The 24,148-nt window shown below is 41.2% G+C and overlaps 1 long non-coding RNA gene across 1 annotated transcript in view; it reads left to right on the top strand.

Annotated features, from left to right (window-relative positions):
• Window positions 1-704: 704 nt before the first annotated feature.
• LOC123238784 overlaps window positions 705-24,148 on the top strand; it is a 57,647-nt gene continuing 34,203 nt past the window's right edge. Inside the window, exons 1-3 of the long non-coding RNA XR_006505713.1 lie at window positions 705-739; window positions 1,452-1,560; window positions 2,669-2,801. This is a non-coding gene — a long non-coding RNA (uncharacterized LOC123238784). The remainder of the gene's footprint in view (window positions 740-1,451; window positions 1,561-2,668; window positions 2,802-24,148) is intronic.

Here is a 24,148-nt window from a genome sequence, read left to right as displayed (position 1 = left end):
TATGGCATTCCCCTCTTCTAAATCACTAAAATTTTAGATTCCAGGAATCATAACATTCTAGATGCTCATACTTTGAGATTTCAGGAACACTGAAATTTAGAAATCAGAATCCTCGAAACTTGAGGAGTCTCAAAGTGTGGACCATCTGACCCAAGGCAACGTTTTCAGGCAGGTAAATGTTTTACTTAGGGGTCAGCAATCTGCTCATCCTGAGAGGCACTTATGATATAAGAAGTTGAAGGGATTGCAGTCTTAATGTGCAAAGAGAAGGGGGAAAGGGGGAAAAACAAAGAGAATGGATGAGCAGGTGAAAAATAAATCAAAGCAATAGAAGAAAAAGGGAAAGAGAAACAGAGAGGGAGAGGAAAAAATATATATATATATAGAGAGAGAGATAGACAGAGAGAGAGAGACAGACAGAGAGAGAGACAGAGACAGAGAGAGAGAGAGAGAGAGAGAGAGAGAGAGAGAGAGAGAGAGAGAGAGAGTGAGAGAGAGAGATTAGAGGGAGGCAGCCCCACAGCCAGAGCTGTATGTGGTAGGTATTGGTATAAATATAATGGTGGTCATGTTGTCAAGTACCTTAAAGTGAAATTCAGCCAGACTCATCATGACTTTGAACTGTTATTTTCTTTTTGAACTATTTCCCACTTTTCTTGCCAGATCTCTTCCATTTTTCTCATGATCTCAGATTTGAACTCTTCAAGAGCTTGTGACCAACTTTCATTTTTTTGGGAAGGTTTGTATATCTTTAATAGTTTGTTCTCCTTTGTTTTCTGGGTATTTTCTGTGCAAAAGTTATCAAGTGTTAGAGCTTTTTTCTTGGTCTTTTTGGTGGTTATTTCTTGGGCCTTGCTTGTCATCATTATGCTTTCTCAGCCAGAAGTCTGAGTAAGGCAGGCAGACTCTCTGTGTATAGAGCTAAGGAGCAGTTTTTGCCTAAGGCTACTTTGCCAGTCTCCCACCTTCCAATGTCTGCTAGGTCTGCTATCTGCTGCCCCTCTCAGCTTCACTCCTGCGCCCAAGGTCTGCACTTCCCAACCTAGTCTCTAGACTAGCTGTTCTCAGGGTCAAGCCCCTGGTGGTCTTAGTCAGCTGCCCAGAGGCCAGAAATTGGCCCACGCTTGCCCCTCCGCCTGAGGTTCTCCCCTGAGTCTCAGCTCACTGAGCTCCTTCCACTGTCTGCTGCCTCTCTCAGCTCCACTCCCGCACCCAAGGTCTGCACTCTCTAGCCTCCTGGGGTCTCAGGTGCCAAGAAGCAAGGTTTCGTTGCCCCAGCTCTCTCTAACTCTGGGGTGCATGCAGCCTGTGACTCTGGTACTGTGGGTGGGGTGGGGGAGGGTTGATCCCCCTTATAGCCTGGAAATGCCCAGATCCCACATACCTCCGATGCTGAGCCCTATTGTGGAGTCCCTTTGTTCATCTGGATTTGTTTCTTTTGTCCTTTGGAGGTTTGCTGGTGGTCAGTTGTGAGGAGAGTAAAGTGCCCTGCTTCTACTCTGCAGCCATCTTAACCTGGAAGTCTCATCAAGTCATGACTTTGGAAAGAACTTGCTCAAGGTGACTTCATCTCAGTTTTCTTATCTGTATAAAAATGGAGACAATAATACACTCAGTACCTCATAGGGTTGTGGGGAAAGTTCTCTATAAACTTTAAAGAATGAGAAAAATAGGAGTCGTTACTACACAAAATTGAGGATCACCACCACTATCATTATTTTATTAAGTTCTATAGAAATATATTATACCTGAAGATGAGAAATTTGTTCTTTCATCTCTCTATTTTTTTGTACTATGTTCTCTAATTCAGCATGTTCTGACAACACCGTATGCTGCCCCTCCTAGGACTACTTTTCTAGACAGCAACCTTTATTCTCCTCCTACCCTAAGGGCACTCCCTGTCTCTCCTCCCCTTCTTTTTCTCCTCATCTTCATCTTCTTCCTCCTATTCCTCCTCCTTTTCTTCTTTGTCTTCCTCTTCTTCCTTTTCTTCCTCGTTCTCCTTCTCTTCCTCCTCCTCCTCCTCCTCCACCTCCTCCTTTTCCTCTGTACTTCCACTCCCTCAGGACTGTCAAAAAGTCTACATGAGTGCATTTAGAACCATGGATAGGAGCTGGAATAGTAACCATATTTTCAGTGTTATAGGAAAATCACAAATTAGGGCGTTCATGCTGCCATTTGAGGTTATCATCTTCTTTTGAGTTTATATTTCCATAGATTTGCCTAGATCACTTAGTGGTAAGTGACTTGACCAGGGTCTCTTAGCTAGTATATATCTGGACTTTAACCCATGCCTTTCTATTTAAGTTCCTAGTTTCCTATGTCATATTGCCTTATGCAAGTTCTATCAACTAGGTCATGTGGTATAGTGACTGGAGCTAGTCAGAGGATCTGAGTTCAGAATTCTGCCTCTGATAATACCTGTGTGATCTTAGGTAGATGACAGTCTCTCTGGATCTCAGCTTCCTCATCCACAAAACAGGGGGTTGATGTTCTCTAAATCCCTCCTAGCTCTAACAGAACACAATCCTTCCTATGAAATTCAATGTGAATGAGCAGCCCCCTGACAGCATTTCCCTCTAATTTCCTTCTCCCTCTGCTGAATCTTGACCCTCTGATTATGGTGCCCTACGTCTAAGATGCCCATCCCTCACTCCACATGAACCAGGATGAAACCATATAAAGCAGGACCAGATGAATGAATGGAGAGGCAGTGTAACATGGTGGATAGTGATGGACTTGGAGTCAAGAAGATCTGTGTTCAGCCCCATCTCAGGTACTTACCAGCCTTCTGACTCTGGGTAAGTCATTTAATTTCTTCAGATCTCAGTTTCCTCATCTGTTAAAAAAAAAAGTTGGGGATTGTATTTGATTGTTTCTAGTTGCTTCCCAAATGAAATTATGCTCCTACGAATGAATGAATGAAGCATTTGTATAGGATTGACTACATGTAAAACATTGTTTGATGTAGAGAGCAGGCATGCTTGGCCTGAAAAAAAAAAAGACTTGTTGAGGTCACGATCCCCAAATCAAATGGGCTGCCTACCTTTAGGAAGCAGTAGGGGTCCCCTCCCAGGAGGTCAAGCAAAGGCTTGATGGTCATTTGTCCAGAATGTTATAATGGAGATGATTGTTTAGCCAGAATTATAGAGTTAGAGTAGATAGGGCTTTCATGGAAAGACAGATTCAAATGGAACTGTTTGGCTCTAGAGGGTTCTAGTAGAAAGTTAAAGGAAGTCTGCCTTTGGCTCTTTTTGAGGGGCCTGGACCTACGATTTCATCAGTGCAGTGAGTTCCCAGTGAGGAATTTCTATCACTGCATATTCGTTTCAATTTAGGAATTACCTGGGTCACTAAGAGGTTAGGTGGTTTTTCTAAGGTTACCTTGCAAGTGTACTTGAGAAACAAGATTTGAATACATTTTCCTGATTCCTAAGTCACTGCTCATTCATTTTCCTGACTCCTAAACCAGTTCTGAAACCACTATACCATATTGCTTCTCTTTGGTTCCATGTAAGCTGGCAGCTAGAGGGCTCAGTGATTAGAGCACTGGGTCTAGAAACTTGAGTTCAAATCTGACCTCTGACACTCACTAGCTGTGTGACCCTAGGTAAGTTACCTAACCCTTTTTGCCTCAGTTTCCTCATCTGTCAAATGACCTGAAGAAGGAAATAAATATCTTTGCCAAGAAAAACCCAAATGAGACCACGAAGAGTTGGACACAACTGAAAAATGACTAAACAAAAGGAAAATTTTTCTTTATAGATTTTCCAGAGTAAATAGGCTGTCTTAAGGGGTAGTTTCCCACTTTTTGGAGAGCTTCAAGCAAAGGTTTTTGACTATTTGTTAGGGATGCTTCAGGGAGGATTTTTGTTCAAGTTGGGCCAGATGCTCTTGGAGTAGAGTTCCCTTTTAATTCTGAAATTCTGAGGTTACTCCCAATCTGTCATCATTATTCATATCAGATCAGCTCTTCCTTGCATTGGCACCTTCCAACCTGGCTCCTTGACCACCTTCTGGCTTCATCTGCCTCCACCCCTTGCCTTGGACTCCATAGTGTACCATAAAGTGGAAATGATTCATTAATCTTAATGCTTTGACCCCTTGCTCTTCTGTCATCCTCAGCCTATTTGTTAATCCTTAACCTTAGGTAATGAACTCTAACGGTTACATTCCTTAACTCAATTCCCAGGTTCCCCAGTGTTTTCCTAACAAAGTCACTACATGGCACTAATTTTTAGGATATGTGGCTCGGCACGGTTCTCATTGACACTTGACAATTTAAAAAATGTGACAGTTTTAAATTTCCTAGTTCATTGCCCGCAGCAATTCTTGAAATCTTTTCTTCTCAGTCTCCCAACTCCACTCTCAAACCCTCTCTCTCAGCAGATGACTTTGGCTCCCATTTCATTGAGAAGATCCTAGCTATCTGACAGGAAGATCCATAATGGTCCTTTGCCCCACAATGTAGTAAAGAGCACCATATTTGGAGATAGGAGACATGGGTTTGAGTTCTACCTTCCTTATTTAAAAGCTGGATAATTCAACATACCACTCTGAGTCTCAGTTTATACTTATAGATGATAGGGTCATGTAAAGGATAAAATATTAAAGGGTTGGACTAAATTTACAAGAGCATGGCTGCTGGGAATTATTATTCAAGTCAGAATGACTTTTTTTATGGTAGTTTATTTACAAAAGGAAAAAGAGTGAAAGTAAAGAAATCAGAGACATTACCAGGGCCTGGTCCAAACCAGGCAGGGCTTTAGAGACCCTAGCAATAGGGAGACAGGGGTAAATGAAACAAGGGTTTTAGCCATGAAGCCTCCTCCAAGATGAGGAGGCCTCTCCAGAGGCTAGTACCTCCAGGAAAATTCAGGAAAAGGAAGTCAGCCTTTTTCATTCACCCATGAAGTAGTTCTAAGGGAAGATTCAAGAGCAGTCCAAGGTTCCAAGCAGGAAATCCTTGAGGGTCAAGTGGAAGGCCAAAGACCCCCTCACAGGAAGTTCTTGCCACTTTTAAAGACCATTCTTTTTGTCATTTCCTGTGCCTTCCTTCCCTTTACATGGACCAATTACAGCTAACCCTTTGCTTAGGACTGCCCAGGGGGCAATCAGTTGATTCTGATTCATCACTCACTATCGTACATGTGGGTCACAGACTTCCCCCACTTATGGATAAGTGAGGTGTATACAATTCTGGTGATTATATCTAAAAATGGGCAGGATAGAGTTAATTCCATCTTCAGTCAGGGCTAGAGGTATGGTTGTATTGAGATTAGTAATTCCCAGGGGAGGAAGCTCCCATTACCAATGTAGTCAGCAAATTCTAGGTTTTGAAAGTTGCCTAGAGCAGTGAAGGTAAATGACTTGGCCAGGTCACATATAGCTTCTAGGTATCAGAGGTAAGTCTTATATCAACGTCTCCTTGACTTCGAGGCCAACTCTCTATCCAATGCTTGTGTTATCTTCCTCAGAAGGTTGTAGAATGTATCAGGGAATCACAACATCTGGGGTGTAGGAGGGCCCCCAGAGACCATTGAGTACAACCCATACTTCCAGAAGAATCTTCTCTAAAACAGATGAACAAGTGGCCATCCATCTTGGTACCCATGCGATGTTAAGAGGTCTTGAGGAATATTTCCAACTCATTGGGCAGATCCTCTAAAGAGAGTTCTCAGAACATGGATGGGAATTACACAGGATAGGATGGTGTGTATGGCTTGTTGGAAAGGCTATTCACATGAATGAGATAATGGCTCCTCTGACGCCCCAAAGAAACATTGGATGTTTTCATGGCGCCGTTGTTATTTTCAAACTAAAATATGTTACAAAAATGTCAGCTACTGTTAATATTATTAGCAATAGTAATAATATTCTCCTACCAATTTTTTCTTTCTGGAAGGAATACATATCAGCCCTGTTTTTACTCAGGTAATCACATTTGTGATGCTTTTCTTTGTTCTGGATTTGGTACAGTAGACACTATCTGCTGTCCACAGCTTCAGGAGAACTGAATTCTATTTTAGAGGACTTGAACTCCAGCTTTGTTTCTACTATTGTGACCTTGAGCAAGCAAATAATCACTCCTGACTTCAGTTTCCTCATCCGTAAAATGAGAAGTTTGAACGAGATAAGCTCTGTGGTCTGTCACTAGTTCTAAATCTACAAGCCCATATGATGAGTATTATAGTTTTCTGTGGGCCTCTAGTTGTTTGCATGTTGTCACTTTAGTATGTGACCATTTTTTAGTCTTTCTTCAGCATCCCTGGTTCATAGCATAGTGCCTAGCATGCAGCAAGTGCTTAATAAATGTCTGTTATTGTTGTCTTACCTCTCTACTAAACTCTGTTCCATGTAGGCAGGAATCATTTCACTGAAATGTTCTATCCCCTAAAGCACAGACCCCAGCGTTCATTTAACTCAGCAGGAACTTATTAATTGCTGGATTCATTCATCCTAATGGAATATGGTGTATCTCCCATGGAAGGTTTCTTGTTCTAATGGAGGAGGCTTGTCATCTTAAAGGAATGACTTCAGAATGATGAAATTTCAAATCCTGGGATGATGAATGAGGGAAAAACTTATGTGGCAAGGGGGGATTTTCCTGTTTAAGCAGATTGCCTAATACATTTTCTCTCAGGACTACTCATAATTATTCCCTGAAACCCAAAAGGCAGGATACATTTTAGGGAGTCACACCCTGGTTCAACCCAATCTCTCACTCCTGTTTTCATTACAGTCCACAATGCTGACTCACTGGCTGGCTTGGAGGAAAGCAATCCTTCAGACTCAGATGTTCTGTCATCTTCTTTTCATACTTTCACATTTTCCTTTTTTCCCCCTATCTCCTCCCTTCCTGAGCTGGAGAAGCATTATGAGCGAGTAAATTAATGATTATAAAACAAGCTACAGCACAGCAATTTCAAGGAATGGGAAAAAATGGAAAGGATAATGATGATGATAGCTAACATTTATATAGAATCTACTATGTACCTGGTTAAGAGCTAAATGCTTTACAAATATTATCTCATTTTATCCTTACAACAAATCCCTAGGAAATAGGTACTATTATCATCCCCACTTTATAGTTGAGGAAACCGAGGCAAATAGATTAAGTGAAAAGGTAACAAGGTGTCTCCTGTCCATGTAGTAAGATCATTCAAGACTTTTTGGAAGATGAGATGACAGAAATAACTCTGTTAGATGACTTTCTGATAATAAACATCAATAGACCCACAAATCAGGAAGCTGGTCTGCTGGACAAAATTATTTACCACTGTGATAGAGGAGATCCAGTGCAGAGTCCAGGTTGAATGGGAATTTCCAGTGGATATGAGGTTCCCCCAGCTGCTCCTGTTTGTAGGAGACTTTGTATTGATTACACCAAGCCCTAGGACATTGCAGAGCTTCTGAAAGGTATTTATAATCATTTAAGGGAGTTTGGCCTGACCATCCACAAAAGAAAGACCAAGTGGATGAAGAATGACCATTGCCCAGGTTTCAACATGTGTTTGGATAGACACATCTTGTCCAAAAATCTGTAACCCATGATGGATAGTACAGATGGTATAGATGAACAATGAGTTAGAACTGAAAAGGAGAATTGCTTTCAAGAAATTGTGAAAGTCTTTTAGTGACCTTAAGTGTCCCAGAAAAACCAAAACAACATTTTACCAGTGTTGCTATACAGCAGTGAACCCCACTGCCTCTGATGAACTGAAGATGAATATCATCACATAGAAGGCAGAGGAGAGAGGCATGATGGATGCATGAGCAAGCTGTAACATAGAACCAAAGAGTAACTCAAAAGAACAAGCTTAAAGAAATTATATGTCAGGGAGAAAAGGGGTTGGCCATGTGACAAGAATGAAAAATGATAGTGCTCAACCAAGGTGCTACACTGGTACCCTTGTAATTTTGAGGGGGGGAGTTGGGAGGGAGAGAAGGAGAGATAGAGGGAGAGGGAGAGAGAGAGAACAAGAGGCTCTCAAAACATTGGGTGGACTCCTGTAGCAAACTTTATGGAGGTTATGAACAAAAAGAGTTGCACAAGATAGGCAGGCATGGATGTGTTATGAGCTGCCTCATTGGAGGGGTCTTCCAAATCAATAAGATCATGGGTCTACTTGAGAGAAAAGAAGGAAGGAGAAGGAGGAGAAGAAGAAAAGGAGGAAGAAGAGGAAGAGAAATAGAGAAAGGAAGAAGGAGGAGGAGGAGGAGGAGGAGGAGGAGGAGGAGAGGGACAAAGAGAAGGAGAAGGAGGAGGAGAAAGTATTCATTGTCTTTCAAAGGTTCTTATTGGAATGCTTATAGGAGGCCTGAGAACTGACTAGAACTACTCTGAGGAGTCTTCTTTCATTAGTTCAAGAGTTCCAGAAGTCTTTCAGATACTTTCCTGTTTCACCTTGGGAAACAGGAAAAGCCTGACTCTGAGTGGTTGAGGGATAGAGAAGAATTGAGGAGGAAGAGAGAGAATTGCTGAATTAGGATTAGAGTCTCAGGGGAGACTCTGGACTTTGGTCCAAAAAGGGGCCTCCAAAAAGGCAAGGACCACATTTCCTCTTGCCTCTGAGTTTTCCCCTAAACCATTTAATATGATCTCCCCACATGGTAGCTCAATAAGTAATGGTGAGGGCTGAAGAGGAGTGGGCTTGAGAAAGCAGACATTTATTTCTCTCCTAACTAAAACTCTGTCCCATGCCTTAAAGTCCTCCAAAATTCTATACCTGAACTGTGAGAAATTTCCAATAACTGTCCTTAATTCTTTAAGTCTGTAGGGAGAATCTCCTCCTTAATATCTCATTTCAATATCTCCTCAATATCAAGGTAGAAATCTTGAAAGCTGTAGAGACCCCCTCCTCAATATCCCATGGGACATTATCACCACCTAGTGTTAGCCTATCTTAATTGTAGGCAAAATACATAGGTTAATGATGATAGTTCCCATTTCTAGTGGACAGTAAGGTTTACAAAGCACTTTTCTTATAACAACCCTGTAAGGTAGTACTAGGATTATCATTCCCTTTTTATAGACGACAGAATTTAGTATTATAGAGGTAGTGACTTTCCCAAAGTCAAATAGCTAATTAGTATTAGAACCATGACAAGAAAGCAGATCTTTTGATTCCAAGTCCTGTGGTCTTACTATGACGCTACCTCTCAGGATCCCAAGATATAGATGAGACCTTTGGATATAAGATAATGGAGATATATAATAGAATGTTATTTGGAAGAGATCTTAAGACATAAAATTCGAAATGAACTGGACAAGGTGAGAAAGTCATTTCTACATGAAAAAAAAAAAAAGATCTATGGGTTTTAATGAACTGCATAGGCTGGAAGAGACCCTAGAAAAAAGAACATAGAATGTTAGCCTACAGAAAGGCCTTGAATGACAGAATTCTAGAATGTAGAATATTAGAACTAGAAGAAACCTGGGAGATCACTTTGTTCAAGCCCCTCATCTAACACAATCATTGACTGAGGCCAGGAGAGGGAAATAGTTTGCCCAAGGGCACATAGTGAAGTCCCTGATGGAATTAGGCAGATGAAGCTATTTGGACTTATTTCAATTCAATTAAGAAGCACTGCAGGTCTTTGGTCAGAGGTACTGGGTGATGAAAGCAGTCACTGAAAAGAATAATGGTTCAGTGGTGGCCAAAATGGGCTGAAGGCCAGGGAGCTATAGGAACTACAAAGGATCCCATAGCAAAATGTTGAGCCTCTAGGCCAAAGTGGGTGACTTCACCTTGGGTGGGATAGTCAAGGACCCAAGTTTAGAGTTCTAAAATATTAGCACAGAATGAGGGAACTTAGAGACTTTTATAAGCTGGTAAAACTGAGGTCCAGGGGGTAAAATGACAAGTTAGACCTAAAAGAGTATGGGGTACCAAGGGATTCCTGACAAAAGATGTTGGAATAGCTTTCCCTATAATTTTCATGTTCCTCTATCTGGGGGTCCATAGATTGAGCCCCTCCTTCTCCCCTGGGATCCATGTTAGATTTCAGAGGGTCTGTGAATTTGGATGGGGAAAAAAACAAACAAACAAAAACAACACATCTTTATTTTCACTAACTTCCTGCTGAAATTTAGCATTTCATTCCATTTTAAGTTTTTTTTTTAATGATGTTGAAAAGGGGTTTATACCATTTCCCAGACCACCAGAGGTTTCTACACCACATCAAAGTTTAAGAACTCCTGGTCTGCAACATCTAAGTTTCCCTCGTCATCTTTTCCTAGTCTCTCTCTTTTTTTTTTTTTCATCTGGCTGTTTTTCTTTTCTATCTCTGACTGTCTTTTCCTATCTGCCTCGGTTTCTCTCTGTCTCTCCCTCTCCCTCTTTCTGTCTCTCTGTCTGTGCCCTCCTGCTTTTTTCTAATTCTTTCTCTTTGTCTCTACTTCTTTGGGTGCTCTTGTTTGTTTCTGTCTCTCCTCCCTCTCTGGGTCTCTGCAAGAATGTGTTTCTCTCTATTTTTGTGCCTGTACTCTCTGTCTGTGTTTCCTGCTTCCCTCCTTTTTGGTCTCTCTCTGCCTCTCTCCCTCTTATTTCTCCTCCCCACCTATTTTTCTGTAATATTGCAGGGCCTCTTCCATTGCAATGTTTTGACAGATGAGGTAGAGTCTGGGGAGTTTTCATGACTCTGTGTGTATCCATGTGGCTGTTTTCACAGCCAGAGGACTCTGTTCCATCAGTTCTTGGAGGACAGGCCTCTTTCCATTTACATACTTGGGACTCTGAGCTCCAGCTCTCAACACGTTCAGCCCTTGAAACTCCAAGACCCAAGTTCAGTTAAAGGTAGGGAGAATCAGGCTTGGCCAGCCCTGCAAAAATGAGGAAATCAGCCAATTTTATCTTTAAGGCCTCCAGCTTCCTCTGCCTGGTGAGCCCTGAGGACCATTCTTGGCCTCTCTTGCCTCCCCCATCAAACTGTTCTCAGGAAAGACTCTAAGATGACATATCAGTGTGAAATCTTGGTGTCTGCGCTCCATTCCCAGGGGTAAATCATAGAACTGAGGAATGTCAAAACTGCAAGAGATTTTAGAACACAGAACAGAAAACATCAGAGCCTGGAGACCTTAGACTATGGAAGTTTAAAGCTGAAAAGAACTTTAGAGGTCCTTGAGCCCCATGCTTCTCAAAGTGTGGTCCAAGGGCCTGGTGGTCCTGAGTCCTGAGTCAAGGGTCAGTGAGTCCTGGAGGTCAAAATTAGTTCCATACTTACAAAAATTTAAATTTTGGCTGAGGTAAATGTTCATAAATGTAGTCCATATAAACCAAAGCTTTTTGAGGGGGAAATCCTCAATTTTTAAGGGTGTAAACAGGTCCTGACACCAAAAAGTTAGAGAACTAGTGATCTAGTCTAATCTTTTCATCTTACAGATAGCTCAGAGAAGAAAGAGGCTTACTGAAGGCCACATGCCTGGTTTGTGACCTAGCCAGGAACACAGCTGAGGTTTCCTGATCCTTAGTATATCCCGTTTTTTCTTACAAGACATTTGCATTATTTTGCTCTCATCTATCATTAGAAAATAGAAATTTCTGTTCCTTTTTTAAAAAATAAACTCTTACCTTCTCTCTTAGAATCAATACTATGTATTAATTCCAAGGTAGAAGAGCAGTAGGGACTAGGCAAAGGAGGGTTAACTGACTTGCTCAAGGTTACACAGCCGGGAAGTGTCTGAGGTCTTATTTGAACCCAGGACCTCCAGTCTCTAGACTTGGCTGTCAATCCACTGAGCTACCCAGCTGCCCCCTTTGTTCCTTTTTAAAGGAATCTCAGAACCAGGATCTAGATGGGGGAGAGAAGTATCTCAAAGACCTTCCAGAGCCAACTCCAATTGACTGCCTTGCTCATGGCATCTGCTGTTGCTAGGTCAGTACAAAGTATTCTCAACTGGGCATCTTTCCCCTTAGAGGAGTTCCCTAAAAACAGCTAAGGGAGTGTCACAGTTGTGGATGAGATCAACCCTTTCCTGGCTCTTCTCTCCTCCCTAAAAAGAGAAGAGCAGGAGGAGAAAGATGCCTCTGGGGAAAACCCTGCCATCATTGAGGATTCACTAGGATAATAATAACAATAGTGGCCTACACATAGGATGCCTTCCAGAGTTTACAAAACCCTTTATGGCTTCTAAAATGCTTTATAGTTTACAAAAGGATTTACAGAAAACAAAGCCCATTCTGGTTTTGTAGGACTCACAGGCAGTAAGACTAAAAGGAGATGTTAGAAATCATCATTCCTACCCCAGGCTATCTGAGAATCAATGGAAAGAAATAGGGTACTTATCCTAGAGAAAGGAAGATCTGGCTAGGGATTTGGGACCATGGGGTGAGGACACAACATTACTGCCTTCAAGAACTTTCAAGTCTGCCTTATGGAATAAGAATTAGACTTGTTCTACTTGGCTGAGGGCCAAACTAGAAGTAATGTGTGGAGATTTACAGAGAGGTAGATTTTGGCTTTTTCTTAAAGAAAAAAAAAACAACTCTACAACTTCCTAATAATTAGAGCTATTCCAAAATGGCATGAGTTGCACCCAGAAGCAGTGGGGGTCTCCATGTTTGATCAATCTATAAACATTTATTAAGCGCCTACTATGTGCCAGGCACCGTGCTAAGCACTGACTATGCAAAAAAAAAAAAAGATGCAAAAGATAGTACCTACCCTTGAGGAGCTTACAGTCTAATGAGGTAGACAACAAGCAAACAGAAATATACAAAACAAGTCATACATACATACATACATACAGGATAAATAAGAGATAATTAACAGAAGGAAGGCACTAGAACTAAGAGAAGTTGGAGAAGGTGTCCTGTACAAGATAGAATTTTATTTGGAACTTCAAAGAAGCCAGGAAGGTCAGTAGTCTGAGCAGAAGAGGAAGAGCATTCTAGGCTTTGGGGACTGTCAGATAAGATGCCCAGAGCCAAGAGATAGAGGCTGTTCCACAAATGAACAAATGAATGATAAAGCATGTTTCAAGTGATCTCTATGTACTGAGGAAAGAAATATGAGTAATCAAGATAGTCCTTGCCTTCAAGAAGCTTCCATTCTAATGGAGAAAGAAGATAATATATAAAAAAGAGCTAGAGAAGGGGGAAGGAAGATACACATAGTTTGGAAATGATCAGGAAGCAATCTGCGGGCCTGATTCTCAGGAAGTTCTTGGATCAAAGATCAGTGTCCCAAGAGCTGAGGTTCTGGTGGGAGGGTGATGATGAGAATGAAGAGGATGGTGGTAATTCCTAATATTTGGGAGGCATTATACAAGGTACTGAGTATACAAAGATAAAAATTAAATACTCTATTTTCTAAAGGATACAACAAAGTGAAAATATTTTAGAAGGAGATTGCCCCTGAACTGAGCCTTGGAGGGGCTGGTTTATATCATTTAAGCTTTGAAACATCTTTTCTCATGTTTGCTCTTAATTATTTTTTTTTCCAGTTACATGTAGGAACAATTTTTGACAATTATTTTCTGGCATTTTAAGATTCAGATTTTCTCCCTTCCTTCCTCTCTCTGAGGCAGTGAACAAGCTGATATACGTTATACCAATGCTTTCATGCAATATATGTTTCCATATTGCTCATGTCGTGCAGAAGACACATATCACACAAGATGGCATACTTTGATCCACACTCAGACTCCAACAGTTCCTTCTTTGACTGTGGATAGCATTTTTCATCTCTTACAGATGAGTCTCAGATTCTTGAGCAAGGCTATATCTCCCTCTCAGGGATCTAGGGGTACCTCTGAGGAATTGGGAGTCATTTTCTAATGCCATTGTCTCAAGCCCCCACAGATGAGCTCCCCACCACTATCCAAGATAATTAGTTCAGAACCAATTTAGTCAATTAATCTTAAGTAACTTTTAGATAGGAGTATTTTTAAAGGTGGAACAGTAAGGACAATTGGTACAAAATATCCCCTCACAAAAGTTTGACGCATTTTCTCCCAAATACATAGAGCCCAAGAGAAAGTGTATTAAAACTTCGAGGGTACTCTGTGGCAAAAAGGTCATTCCTAGCTCCCGGTTGCTGGTAAGCCTTTTCTTTCAGTTGTGGGTACTCCAGAAATTCACCTTAATCTAAAGGGTGTGCTGAAACCAGATTGAACTAGCTCACAAGAGCCACTTATTAAATTCTGAGTATGAAACTTTACACCTCAGAAATTGGCAAACATTACAGATCAGGGCTTGGATTATTATTTTGTTAATTGTCTAGACTTGAGAAAGCAGTGGAGAAAATGTTAATAATAGGGATTAATTTTCATTTTTCCCCCCAGAGAGTTCTTTGTTAACATTTACCAGTATAGCTTGAATTTAGGTATGGTGTAGTTTATTTGCTGGGTTCCTTGTGGAACCATGAATTAATATCAAATCTGTCCTTGGCTCCCAGTGCAGTCTGAAAGCTGATTCGGAGATACCACTAAGATATTGCTGAGAGGATGGAAAGTCCAGGATCCTCTGGACACTTTGAAGCTTGTAAGGTCTTCCTCCATTTAGAGTGGGTAGAGTGGATGGAGGAAGACCTAAACCAAGGGAAGAGACCTAGGCTAATTTTTAAAGCCAAAGCCTCTCCTTTCCCATACCCACCTCTAACAGGGTCCCTCCTTTCTGGAGCTTTCTGTAGCACTCTCTCCTGGCTTGTCACTTACTGGAACTCTCCTATTCCAACCAGTTTGATGATATTTTTGCAGGACCCAAACAGTATGATGGACTTCCTCAATTAATTGGAACAGACTTCCTGTCTGGAATCATTTCACTTCATCTAATGCCTTTCAGAAACTATTCGCACTTAGCTTATGATTGAGATTGATTGATTGAGCATCTTATCACTTATTTTAAGAAGGATGAGTTCACTTGATTGATCGACTCAGTCATTGCATTCTAAGATGTAGAAGTGTGGAGGAGTAAATTTCCATCATTTGGAACAACCTTAACAAAGATGTAGAGAGAGGAGAAGTGATGCTGAGTCTGGAGAACAGTTAGCAAACAGTTGCTAACTCCACTGGTACTTAATGTGAAGGGATAATATGACAAAGCTCTGTTATCTGAATCCAACTAAACTTTATAGATTTTCTAAGTGCCAGATATTTGTACTTTAACCTAGCGACACTTACTAGCTATGTGACCCGGGCACATCATTTAACCTCTGTTTGCTTTAGTTTCCTTGACTAAAACTTTAAAAATAATATTTATCTCTAGAGATTATCATGAGGATCAAATGAGATATTATTTGTAAAGTGCTTAGCACAAGGAAAGGCACATACATGTGCTTAATAAATGCTTATTTCCTTCCTTCCTTTTTTCTTCCATCTCTCTTCCATACACACACACATACACGATAATTACTGAATCCATGTGAACTGATGGACTCACCAAAACAGTAAGTAAATGCTTGCTTTGCTGAATGAAAAGAGAGTGTTGAGAGGGAAGAGAAGAGGTCCCAGGACAGAACCTTGGGGAAGGCCCATGCTTAGGAAGCAAAAGATGGAGTCAACTGAGTAAAGAAATCATGAATGAGCAGTCAGTGAGGAAAGAAAAGAATAAGGTAAGAGCACTGTCATAGAAACTAAGGAAGGAGAGTACCCAGGAATGGGGGATAGTTAAGTTTCAAAAACTACTGTGAGGTCAAAAGAAATTCAAATGAGGAAATATCCATTGGATTTAGCAGTTCAGAGAGTCCTCATTACCTTGAAAAGAGCAGTTTTAGTTCAGTCATGGGGTCAGAAATGAGTGGGAATGAAGAAATAGAGCCAGTAAAGATACATGGGTTGTTTTCTAGGGGTTTGTCTTTGGAAAGGTGAAACAGCATGATATGACAAGGTGAAATGAAGTTTTGTTTTCAAGATAGAGGGAAAATTCATCTATTTGTAAGTCTAGGAAAGGATGGAGGGAGAAACTGGAGAGTGGAAGGGGAGGGAGAGAAGAGGGAGACAAGGAGGGAGGGACAGGAAGGAGGCAGGTGAGAGAGAATGATTGATAGGACAAATTTCTAGAAGATGGAATGAAAAGTATGAGGACAGTGATTGGCTCTGTGTGTGTGTATGAATGGGTGGATGGAGTTTAAAGTTATATATTGAAGGCTGATACTTTGAGCATGTCAGCTTCTTCCCAGAATCTCTGTCTCCCTTCAGGTACCTTTGCCTGAAGACCTGTAACTTGCCTTGGTGCAGAAGGGGAGCAGAGGAATAGGGCACAGTTTTTTACCTCAGGGTACTCATAGTTTATTTCAGAGAACTAGCAATATATACCAAGTGTTATTAGGAAGTTAGGATTATAATTTTAACATAAGTTTATTGATATTATTAATTAATATTGTATGTAATATATAATTAATAACATAATATAGAAATAATAAGTTTAAATTTTTCTAAAGTCTTAAAGTTATCCAGAACTGTTCTCACAATTACCCAGAGAACATGTAGATATTATTTTTCCCATTTTAAAGAACAAACTGAGATTTTAGAGAGTTTAAGGGATTTGCCTAATCCCACACAGTTAGTAAGCAGTTGTTATGGGATCTGAAGTCCAGGCTTTCTGTCTCCAAATCCAAGATTCTGTACCACACCATGAGGCCACCTTAGAAATAGATGACTTGATCATTCATTTACCTAGTGGCAGGGGTCTGGACTCTATATATCCTACTGAGGCTCCTTTTTGCCAAGTTCTCTGTTGGTTCCAACAATGATCAAATGGCTAAGTGAACTTGGGATTGTTTGCTCAGCTTTGGAGACAGTGAATTCTGAGCCCAGCCTCTACTGAAATTTCAGGGAGCTCATTGTGAACCTCATGTATATTGTGGAGAAATTATGAGATCGTGAGTTATAGACCCCCACAATGCCTAGTCACCATCCCTTTGGGGACGGCTGAGGCTTGCTCATTCTTTGTTCAGAAGAAGAGAGCCAGATAAGGGGAAGGAAGCTCACCTGTGGCATTTTTTTAATCCCTTACTTTCTGTCTTAGTAACAACTCTAAGACAGAAGGGCAAAGGTTAGGCAAACTGAATTAAGTGATTTGCCCAGGGTCAACACAGCTAGAAAGTGTCTGCGGGCAGATTTGAACCCAGGTTCTTCCAACTCCAGGCCTATTGCTTTATCATCTATGCTATGTAGCTGGCTCTGATGCATCTTTTCCAAACATGTTTGTCTTAAATTTGCTGGGATTCTCTGAAAATTTGCTAGAGTGTGCTGGAATTTTTGGGGGGTTCTGGAGAATTCAATGCAATAAATCTGTAGAGTATCCACTGCATGTAGGGCTCTAGGCAAAGTGTTAGAGGGGATACAAAGTATAGGTCATAGATTTAGAGCTGGCAGAGACCATGGAGATTATTTTTTCCAAGACTCTCATTTTAAAATTAAGAAAACTGAGGACCAGAGAGGTTATGGGATTGGTCCAAGGTTTCATAGTTAATAAGTGGCAGAGTCAAGATTTGAACTTAGGTCCTTTGACTCTGAATTAAGCATCCTTTCCACTGCATCCATTATCTCTAGATCAAGTAGCCCCTGGCCTCCTGGAAACTTACACTCTAATAGGGGATATCATATATATATATATATATTTCATATATATGTATATACATTAGCATAATATGCTAAACTATATGATAGGAGTATTAGACAGTCATACAAATTCCATATGAGGTCCAAAGGGAGAAAATATTATTACTTACTGGGGCTGGGGTTAGGCTGGAGAAGAAGTTGGGCTGATCTTATAAGGTATTAGTGATGGGCAGGAGAAGTGTGTGTTTCCATGGCACCCATCTCTACTTTAAAGGAGAGAGATGGAAACAATATCCATGGGGGCAGCTAGATGGCTCAGTGGATAGAGATCAAGGCCTAGTGACAGGAGGTCCTGGGTTCAAATATGACCTCAGACACTTCCTAGCTGTTAAGTTACCTGGAAAGTGACTTAACCCTGATTGCCTAGCTCCTGCCACTCTTCTGTCTTAGAACTGATAAGGCAAAGGTTTAAAACCAAAATATGGCAAGAACAGGGAAGGCAGCTTGGTCTAGTGGAAAGAGTGGAAATCAAGAGACCTAGATTTTAATCAATAACCAGTTCTATGACTTCGGGCAAGTCACCCGTCTCTGGGTTTCATTCACATTCTCCAGAAAGTGAGAGGGCTAATTTATATCAAGGCTTCTTAGTTCATTACCTGAATAGAAGCTGTTGATTGTAATTTCTTTTTTCTTTTTCTGTTGCTTACTCATAGTTTTTCCTTCTTTCCCCCCAGTAATTAGCTGTAATCTTGTTCCTCTGATTATTTGCTGGATCTGTGAGTTTGGGCTATTCTGTCCTGAAGGGGCTTCTTCTCTGCTTTGCTGATTGACTAGGTTAGGCTGATGGTTTTAATGAGCTCTAAGGTCAGATCTTCCCTGGCTGGCAGCAGAAGCTGAAGGTGTAGGTGCTCATAGCTACTCTCAGTGCTGTCTATGGGGGAGGACTGTTGGAGCTTCTCACTGAAGACTTCTTATCTGCCCTATTGATAAGATTAAGCCAAGGCAGACTTGTTCAGCAGAGCTAGATGTGCCCTGAGGCCAAAACCTTGGAGCCTTTTGGCTGTGACTAGGCCCTCTCCGTGCTTCTCCTCCAGCTGCCTCCCTGCTGTCTGTGTTCAACACCCTGAGCCTGGCACAGCTGTGCCAGCAAGGCACTCCCTCTAGACTAGCACCCTTGCCCGCCCAGAGATTCCAGAAACCCCTGGAGACTCAGCACAGTAGGTGGGGGAGGGGTCCTGGGATCTTCCTTCTTCCTTTCCCTTGAATTCGACAGTTCAAGAATTCAGGCTTTTTTTGGCATACCTTTTAAGTTGAATCCAGCAGGAGGATCCCTCAGCTCTGTCCTGTTGTTAGATTTGGTTTTCTGTCCCCTCGAAGCACTTTGTTTTTTGATTGGTATGGAAGGATTTTCAGAGGTCTAGACTTTTGCTGTATCTAAGCCTTCATCTTCCCAGAATCCTCCCTGATTGTCAGATCAAGGCTTCTTAAATAGGAATGGAATCTATAGGCTTCACCAAATGCCAGAGGGGGTCCATAAAACAGAAGTTATAAACTCTTGGTTTAGGTGGTGACTTAGAACACTTAAAGCTCTGAGATTCTATGTTCTAGAACCCCTTCCAGTTCTAACAACTTGTTCGTAGATTGTTCCCAGTCTTTATTATTTTATTTTATTTTATTATTATTTTATTTATTACAAGTTTATGCCAGGCACAGTGGTTGGCCCTGTGGTTATGAAAACATAAATTAAATACATCAACATGTATTTTAAAAACATATTCTAAATACAAAGTAATTTCGGGAAGAGACACTAGCAACTAAGTTTTTTTAAGCCCTTACTTTCTGTCATTGAATAGATTTTAAGTATTGGTGCCATGGTAAAAGAAAATTAAAGGATAGGCAATTGGGTTAAAATGATTTACCCAGGGTCACACCACTAAAAAGTGTCTGAGGCCAGATATGAGCCCAAGATCTCACATCTCTGGGCTTGGCTCTATCTACTGAGCCACTTAGCTGTCTCTTAGCATCTAAGCTTTGAAGGAAACCACCAAAGAGTAAAAGTCAGACCCGAGGCATTCCAGGCATAAGAGACATCCTGTGCAAAGCCATGGAGATGGGCAATAACATGTCAAGGAGTGAAGAAGGGAATGATAGGAGGTTATAGTTCAGATAAAGGAATTTCAGAGTTCTTGATCATGGAAGTGGAACACTTCTGGGTGACAAAGTGATTACGAGAATTCCCTTCGTCTAAGGGCAGTGGTGGGTTTGATAAAGGAGGGAGACAGATCTGGGGACCAGTCAGATACTGCCACCAGGATCTGGGTTGGACAAGAATTTGAACAGAGCAAACCTCCAAGGAAGAGTTGCTGGGTAATGATAACATGAGCACAGTATCTGCCATACATTAAGTGTTTAATAAATTCTTGTTGAAGGTTGTCTCGGTCAGTTACTCTGTCATTCCATAAGCATTTACCTAGAACCTCCTATATGCCAGGCACTCTGTTAAGCCCTGGGGTTACAAATAAAGACTTCAAGGAACTCAGTCCAATGGGGGAGGCAACATGCAAGCAACTATGTACAAAAAAGCCACATACAAAAGGGTAGATAGGTGGCTCAGGGGTTAGATAGCCAGACCTGGAGATAGATGGTCCCAGGTTCAAATCTGACCTCAGATACTTCTTAGCTGTGTAACCCTGAGCAAATCACTTAACTCCGAATTGTCTAACTCTTACTACTCTTCTGCCTTGGAACTGATACTTAGTATTGGTTTGAAGAGAGATGGTAAGGGTTTTTTTTTAAGCCACATACAGAATGAATGAGAAATAATCAATAGCAGGAATGTACTAACATGAAGGGAAATTAAGAAAAGCTTCTTGTAGAAGGTGGGATTTAATCTAATTTTGAAGAAAGCCAGGCAGCCAGGGTCTGGAGGCAGCAATGGAGTATCAGCATGTGCACATGGCACTGGGGCAGAGTCCTTTTCCTTGCTCTTTGCCATTGCTAAAGGCCATGGACAGCATCTCCCCAAGCCAGTCTCCTTAAGACCAGGTTATGAAAAGGTACAACACAGGAAAGGATGACCAGGAATTCAGTGTCTTCTCCAAGGAACCAGGTCTCTGTAAATGTCAGAAGATGGATAGAACATGAGATGAAGGAGTGCCCAATAGATGAATGTTTGCTAGTAATCAAACCTGGTGATGGAAACTACAGTGGAAGGGGCTGACAGAGCTAGCCTCAGGCATAGGAAAGGTTTGATGCTCTATATTCCTTCCAGTTCTGGCATTCTAGAGTTGGAGTACCTTCTGAAGAATGGACAAAATTGAAGTGTGTCATTCGGAGGAGAATCTAGAAGACATCCTTTGTATCCTTTGTTAAGCTTTGATCTGGGCAGTCCTTGTAGAGGATGTACTGTTTGCCTTCTTTATCTTTGAACTGTTGGAATAAGACTGAGGTCTTCTCTCAGGAAGTGAGAGGGGTCCGCCACTCTCTAATCTTGTATTTGTTTATAGCAAGCAGCTACTAATGGGGAAGATGACTATCCAACTATATTCAGAGACACAGAATCACACTGAATATCAGAGCTGGAAGGAACCTTAGTGGAAGATTACAATAATCACTTCACTTTATAGATGGGGGAACCGGGCTCAGCGATGGGAAGGGCAATTTACTTGAAAGAAGTCAAGACTCTTTCTGGGCACTGGATTTATTCCAGTTCCTGGCTGAACCTTGACTCTGATCATCTAAGCCCTTACTCCCAGTACTTAGACTGAGTTCTGATGTTGCATCCAATCTGTCTTGGTCCAGGAACCAGATAGTGATCTGTCTTTGGCTCCAGATTCAGTCCCAAACTGAACCTTAATCCTACATGAGGGATTCTCAACTCAATGTACATAAAATCTTGTTTCAAAAAGTTTTTTGATAACTGTATTCCAATACAGTCAGTTTCCTTCGTGATCTTTTGTAGTTTATTTTATGCATTTAAAAATCTTATGAGAAGGGACTCAGAGGTTTTACCTGACTGACGAAGGAGTCCATGTTGTAAAAAAAGGTTAAGAACTCCTGCCCTAGACTGATCCTTAATCCTAGTCACTGACTAAACTCTTGGTCTATGAATAAATACATTGTTCTACTACTAAACCCTAAACCTGATCCCAGACCCCAGTCCAAGAATTAGCTTTGATCCTTCCTTGCCTGAAACTATAGCACGCAAGGGTACTCACTAATGGGTACAACTTATTACTAAGGGGAATGGATGAGTGTAGATGATTTGTTATTAAACCATTTCAACCAGATTGAAAAGAGATAACTCAAATTGCAGGTTGAATATACTTCAACATGATGATTATTTTGAAATATGAGAATATCTATCGGGAAGAAGAGGGAATTGACTTGGCTGTGTAGCCATAAAGAGCAAAACTTGGAACAGCGTAGGGGTGAGGGGTGAGGTTGATGTTATGGGGAATCAGACGCCAGCTCAAAATACAGATTTTTTTTTAATAATCAGAGCTGTCTCAGCAAAAAGCTTGCCTAGAGAGGTCAGAAGTTGGGGCAGAGATGCTGTGGAAGCTTTTTGTGCAAGAGGAGGGAGGGGTTGGGTGAGATCACCTGAACTCCCTTTCCAATCTGCAATTCTTCCATGCTTTTAAAATTATACAATTCTGAAATTTTAATGTAGCAACCCCTCTGGATTCTTTTCTCCACAATCCACACCCATAGGTGTCCCCAGGAAGTTGACCCTAGGTTCAGAGATACTCTGTGAGTCCAAATTAATGAGCCTTTAGTCAATGGTCAATGTTTTAACCTTTAATAGTAATTCAGTGGACATAAGTAGCTCAAAATAAAGGCATTTACTAAGATAAATACAGTGTACACAAAAAATTCCCCCCCCCCCACAAATTTGCAGTATAAATGGGAAGAGTTACCATTATACATTAATATACACTGGTAATGAAACTCACAATAGGGCTTTTACAGGTGAGCAAGGACCTCATGCCTCTGGATCTGCAGGGCCCTGATGTTCTTTCTTTTCTGATGGTTCTCAACTCTGAGGTGAAACATCTCTGTTTGGCAGGTTGCTTATCTTGGTTGCTTGGACCTGCTCTACTCCTCACAGCCAGGGCTAATTTTCTCTCAAAACTATAGCTGGTTCTCTTCTCTGCTGCCAGGGAACACAAGGCTCTCCTGACTCAATTGTTTCCAAAGTTTTTTAAAGGCCACCAGATGCATGGCCAATCTTCATTCAACCAATGATAAGTTGACCACTATGTCCAACAGAGAAAACACTTCCCACTTCTTTATAAGATAAAGTACAGCTACATCTCTGTACGTTATTTAACTGTATTCTCTTCCCAACATTAATATCTGGTTATGTCTATTGTATGGCTCTTCTGGAATTTCATTAACTAGGTAGGGTTGACAAAATTAATCAGAGATGTTCTGTCTGATTCTCCATCTTTCCCAGCCCCTACGATAAGATTCTATGATCTTTAATTCAGTATCACAGCCTGAAAGAGAGAGAAAAATTAAAATTTCAATCATTAACTAGAAATCTCTTGTCTCTTTCTTTAGGATGGAAAGAAATGAGGGAAGAGATGCTCCAGAAGTGGGGGATGAGAGATAGAGATAGATAGATAGATAGATAGATAGATAGATAGATAGATAGATAGATAGATAGATAGATAGATATGTGGATAAATGGATGGATAGATGGATAAATAGATAGATAGATAAATGGATGAATAGAGAGATAGATAGGTTGATTGATAAATAGAGACAGAGGGAAGATAGAGAAACAAACAGAAGGAGAGACAGAGAGAGAAAAAGAGACAAAGAGACAGAGAAGAAAAAAAAAACAATTCATCAGTCCAGCACTTCCCTGTACTAGTAACAGATGACTTCTGATTAAGCTATAGCTGCCTCCCAGGCCAGATGCCATCAGAGGCAGGGAGGCTGCAGCAACTATTTCTTCTATTTCTGAACACAGAATCTAATCCAATTCGTTTGCAGGTGTTTTCTCAGGAATTAGGCTATTAATGTGCTGCCTCCTGGAGGGGAAGGGCGGGGGAGGCTAGAGGCTGGGGATCTCAGGGCTCTGTGGGATCAGGCCCCAGGCTGTTCTGCTGATTACTGTCAGTGTGGGAGTCCTCTCTTCACCTTGTGAATGGATGGCAACCTGTACCAATGGTCCTAGGCCTCCAGCAGCCTCAGATCTCAGCATTATTAATCCTGGCACTTGGCCCAGACTGATTGGAAATCATTCCAAAACAAACATCAGTAGTATAAAGGCTCAAATTCCTGTAGTAAAGTGCCTTCCTAGAACATCATAGGGGTGGGTAGTGCAGATATTATTGCCCCATTTTATAAAGGAGGAAACTGAGAGTTTCAGTGAAGCTAAGTGATCTATCCAAGGTCACATAGGCAGCCACAAGTGTGGTTGTTACAACTTTAGTCAGAATCTCTTTATATTAGGCCAAGAGCCTTTCTCTTCATCTTGCTGTCTACTGGCTGCTTCCCTACTGCCTGCAAATGGAACTTTGAATCCCCCATTCCTCAAAAAACTCTTATTCATTCCCTCCTTCCCTGAAAGTTTTGCTTTCATATCTCCTCTACCCTTTTGTGCCTAAACTCTTTAAGAAGGTTCACCTA

Source organism: Gracilinanus agilis, chromosome 3 (genome assembly GCF_016433145.1).
Source record: "Gracilinanus agilis isolate LMUSP501 chromosome 3, AgileGrace, whole genome shotgun sequence".
Taxonomy (NCBI): Eukaryota; Metazoa; Chordata; class Mammalia; order Didelphimorphia; family Didelphidae; genus Gracilinanus; species Gracilinanus agilis.
This window is presented reverse-complemented; position numbering and strand designations above follow the sequence as displayed.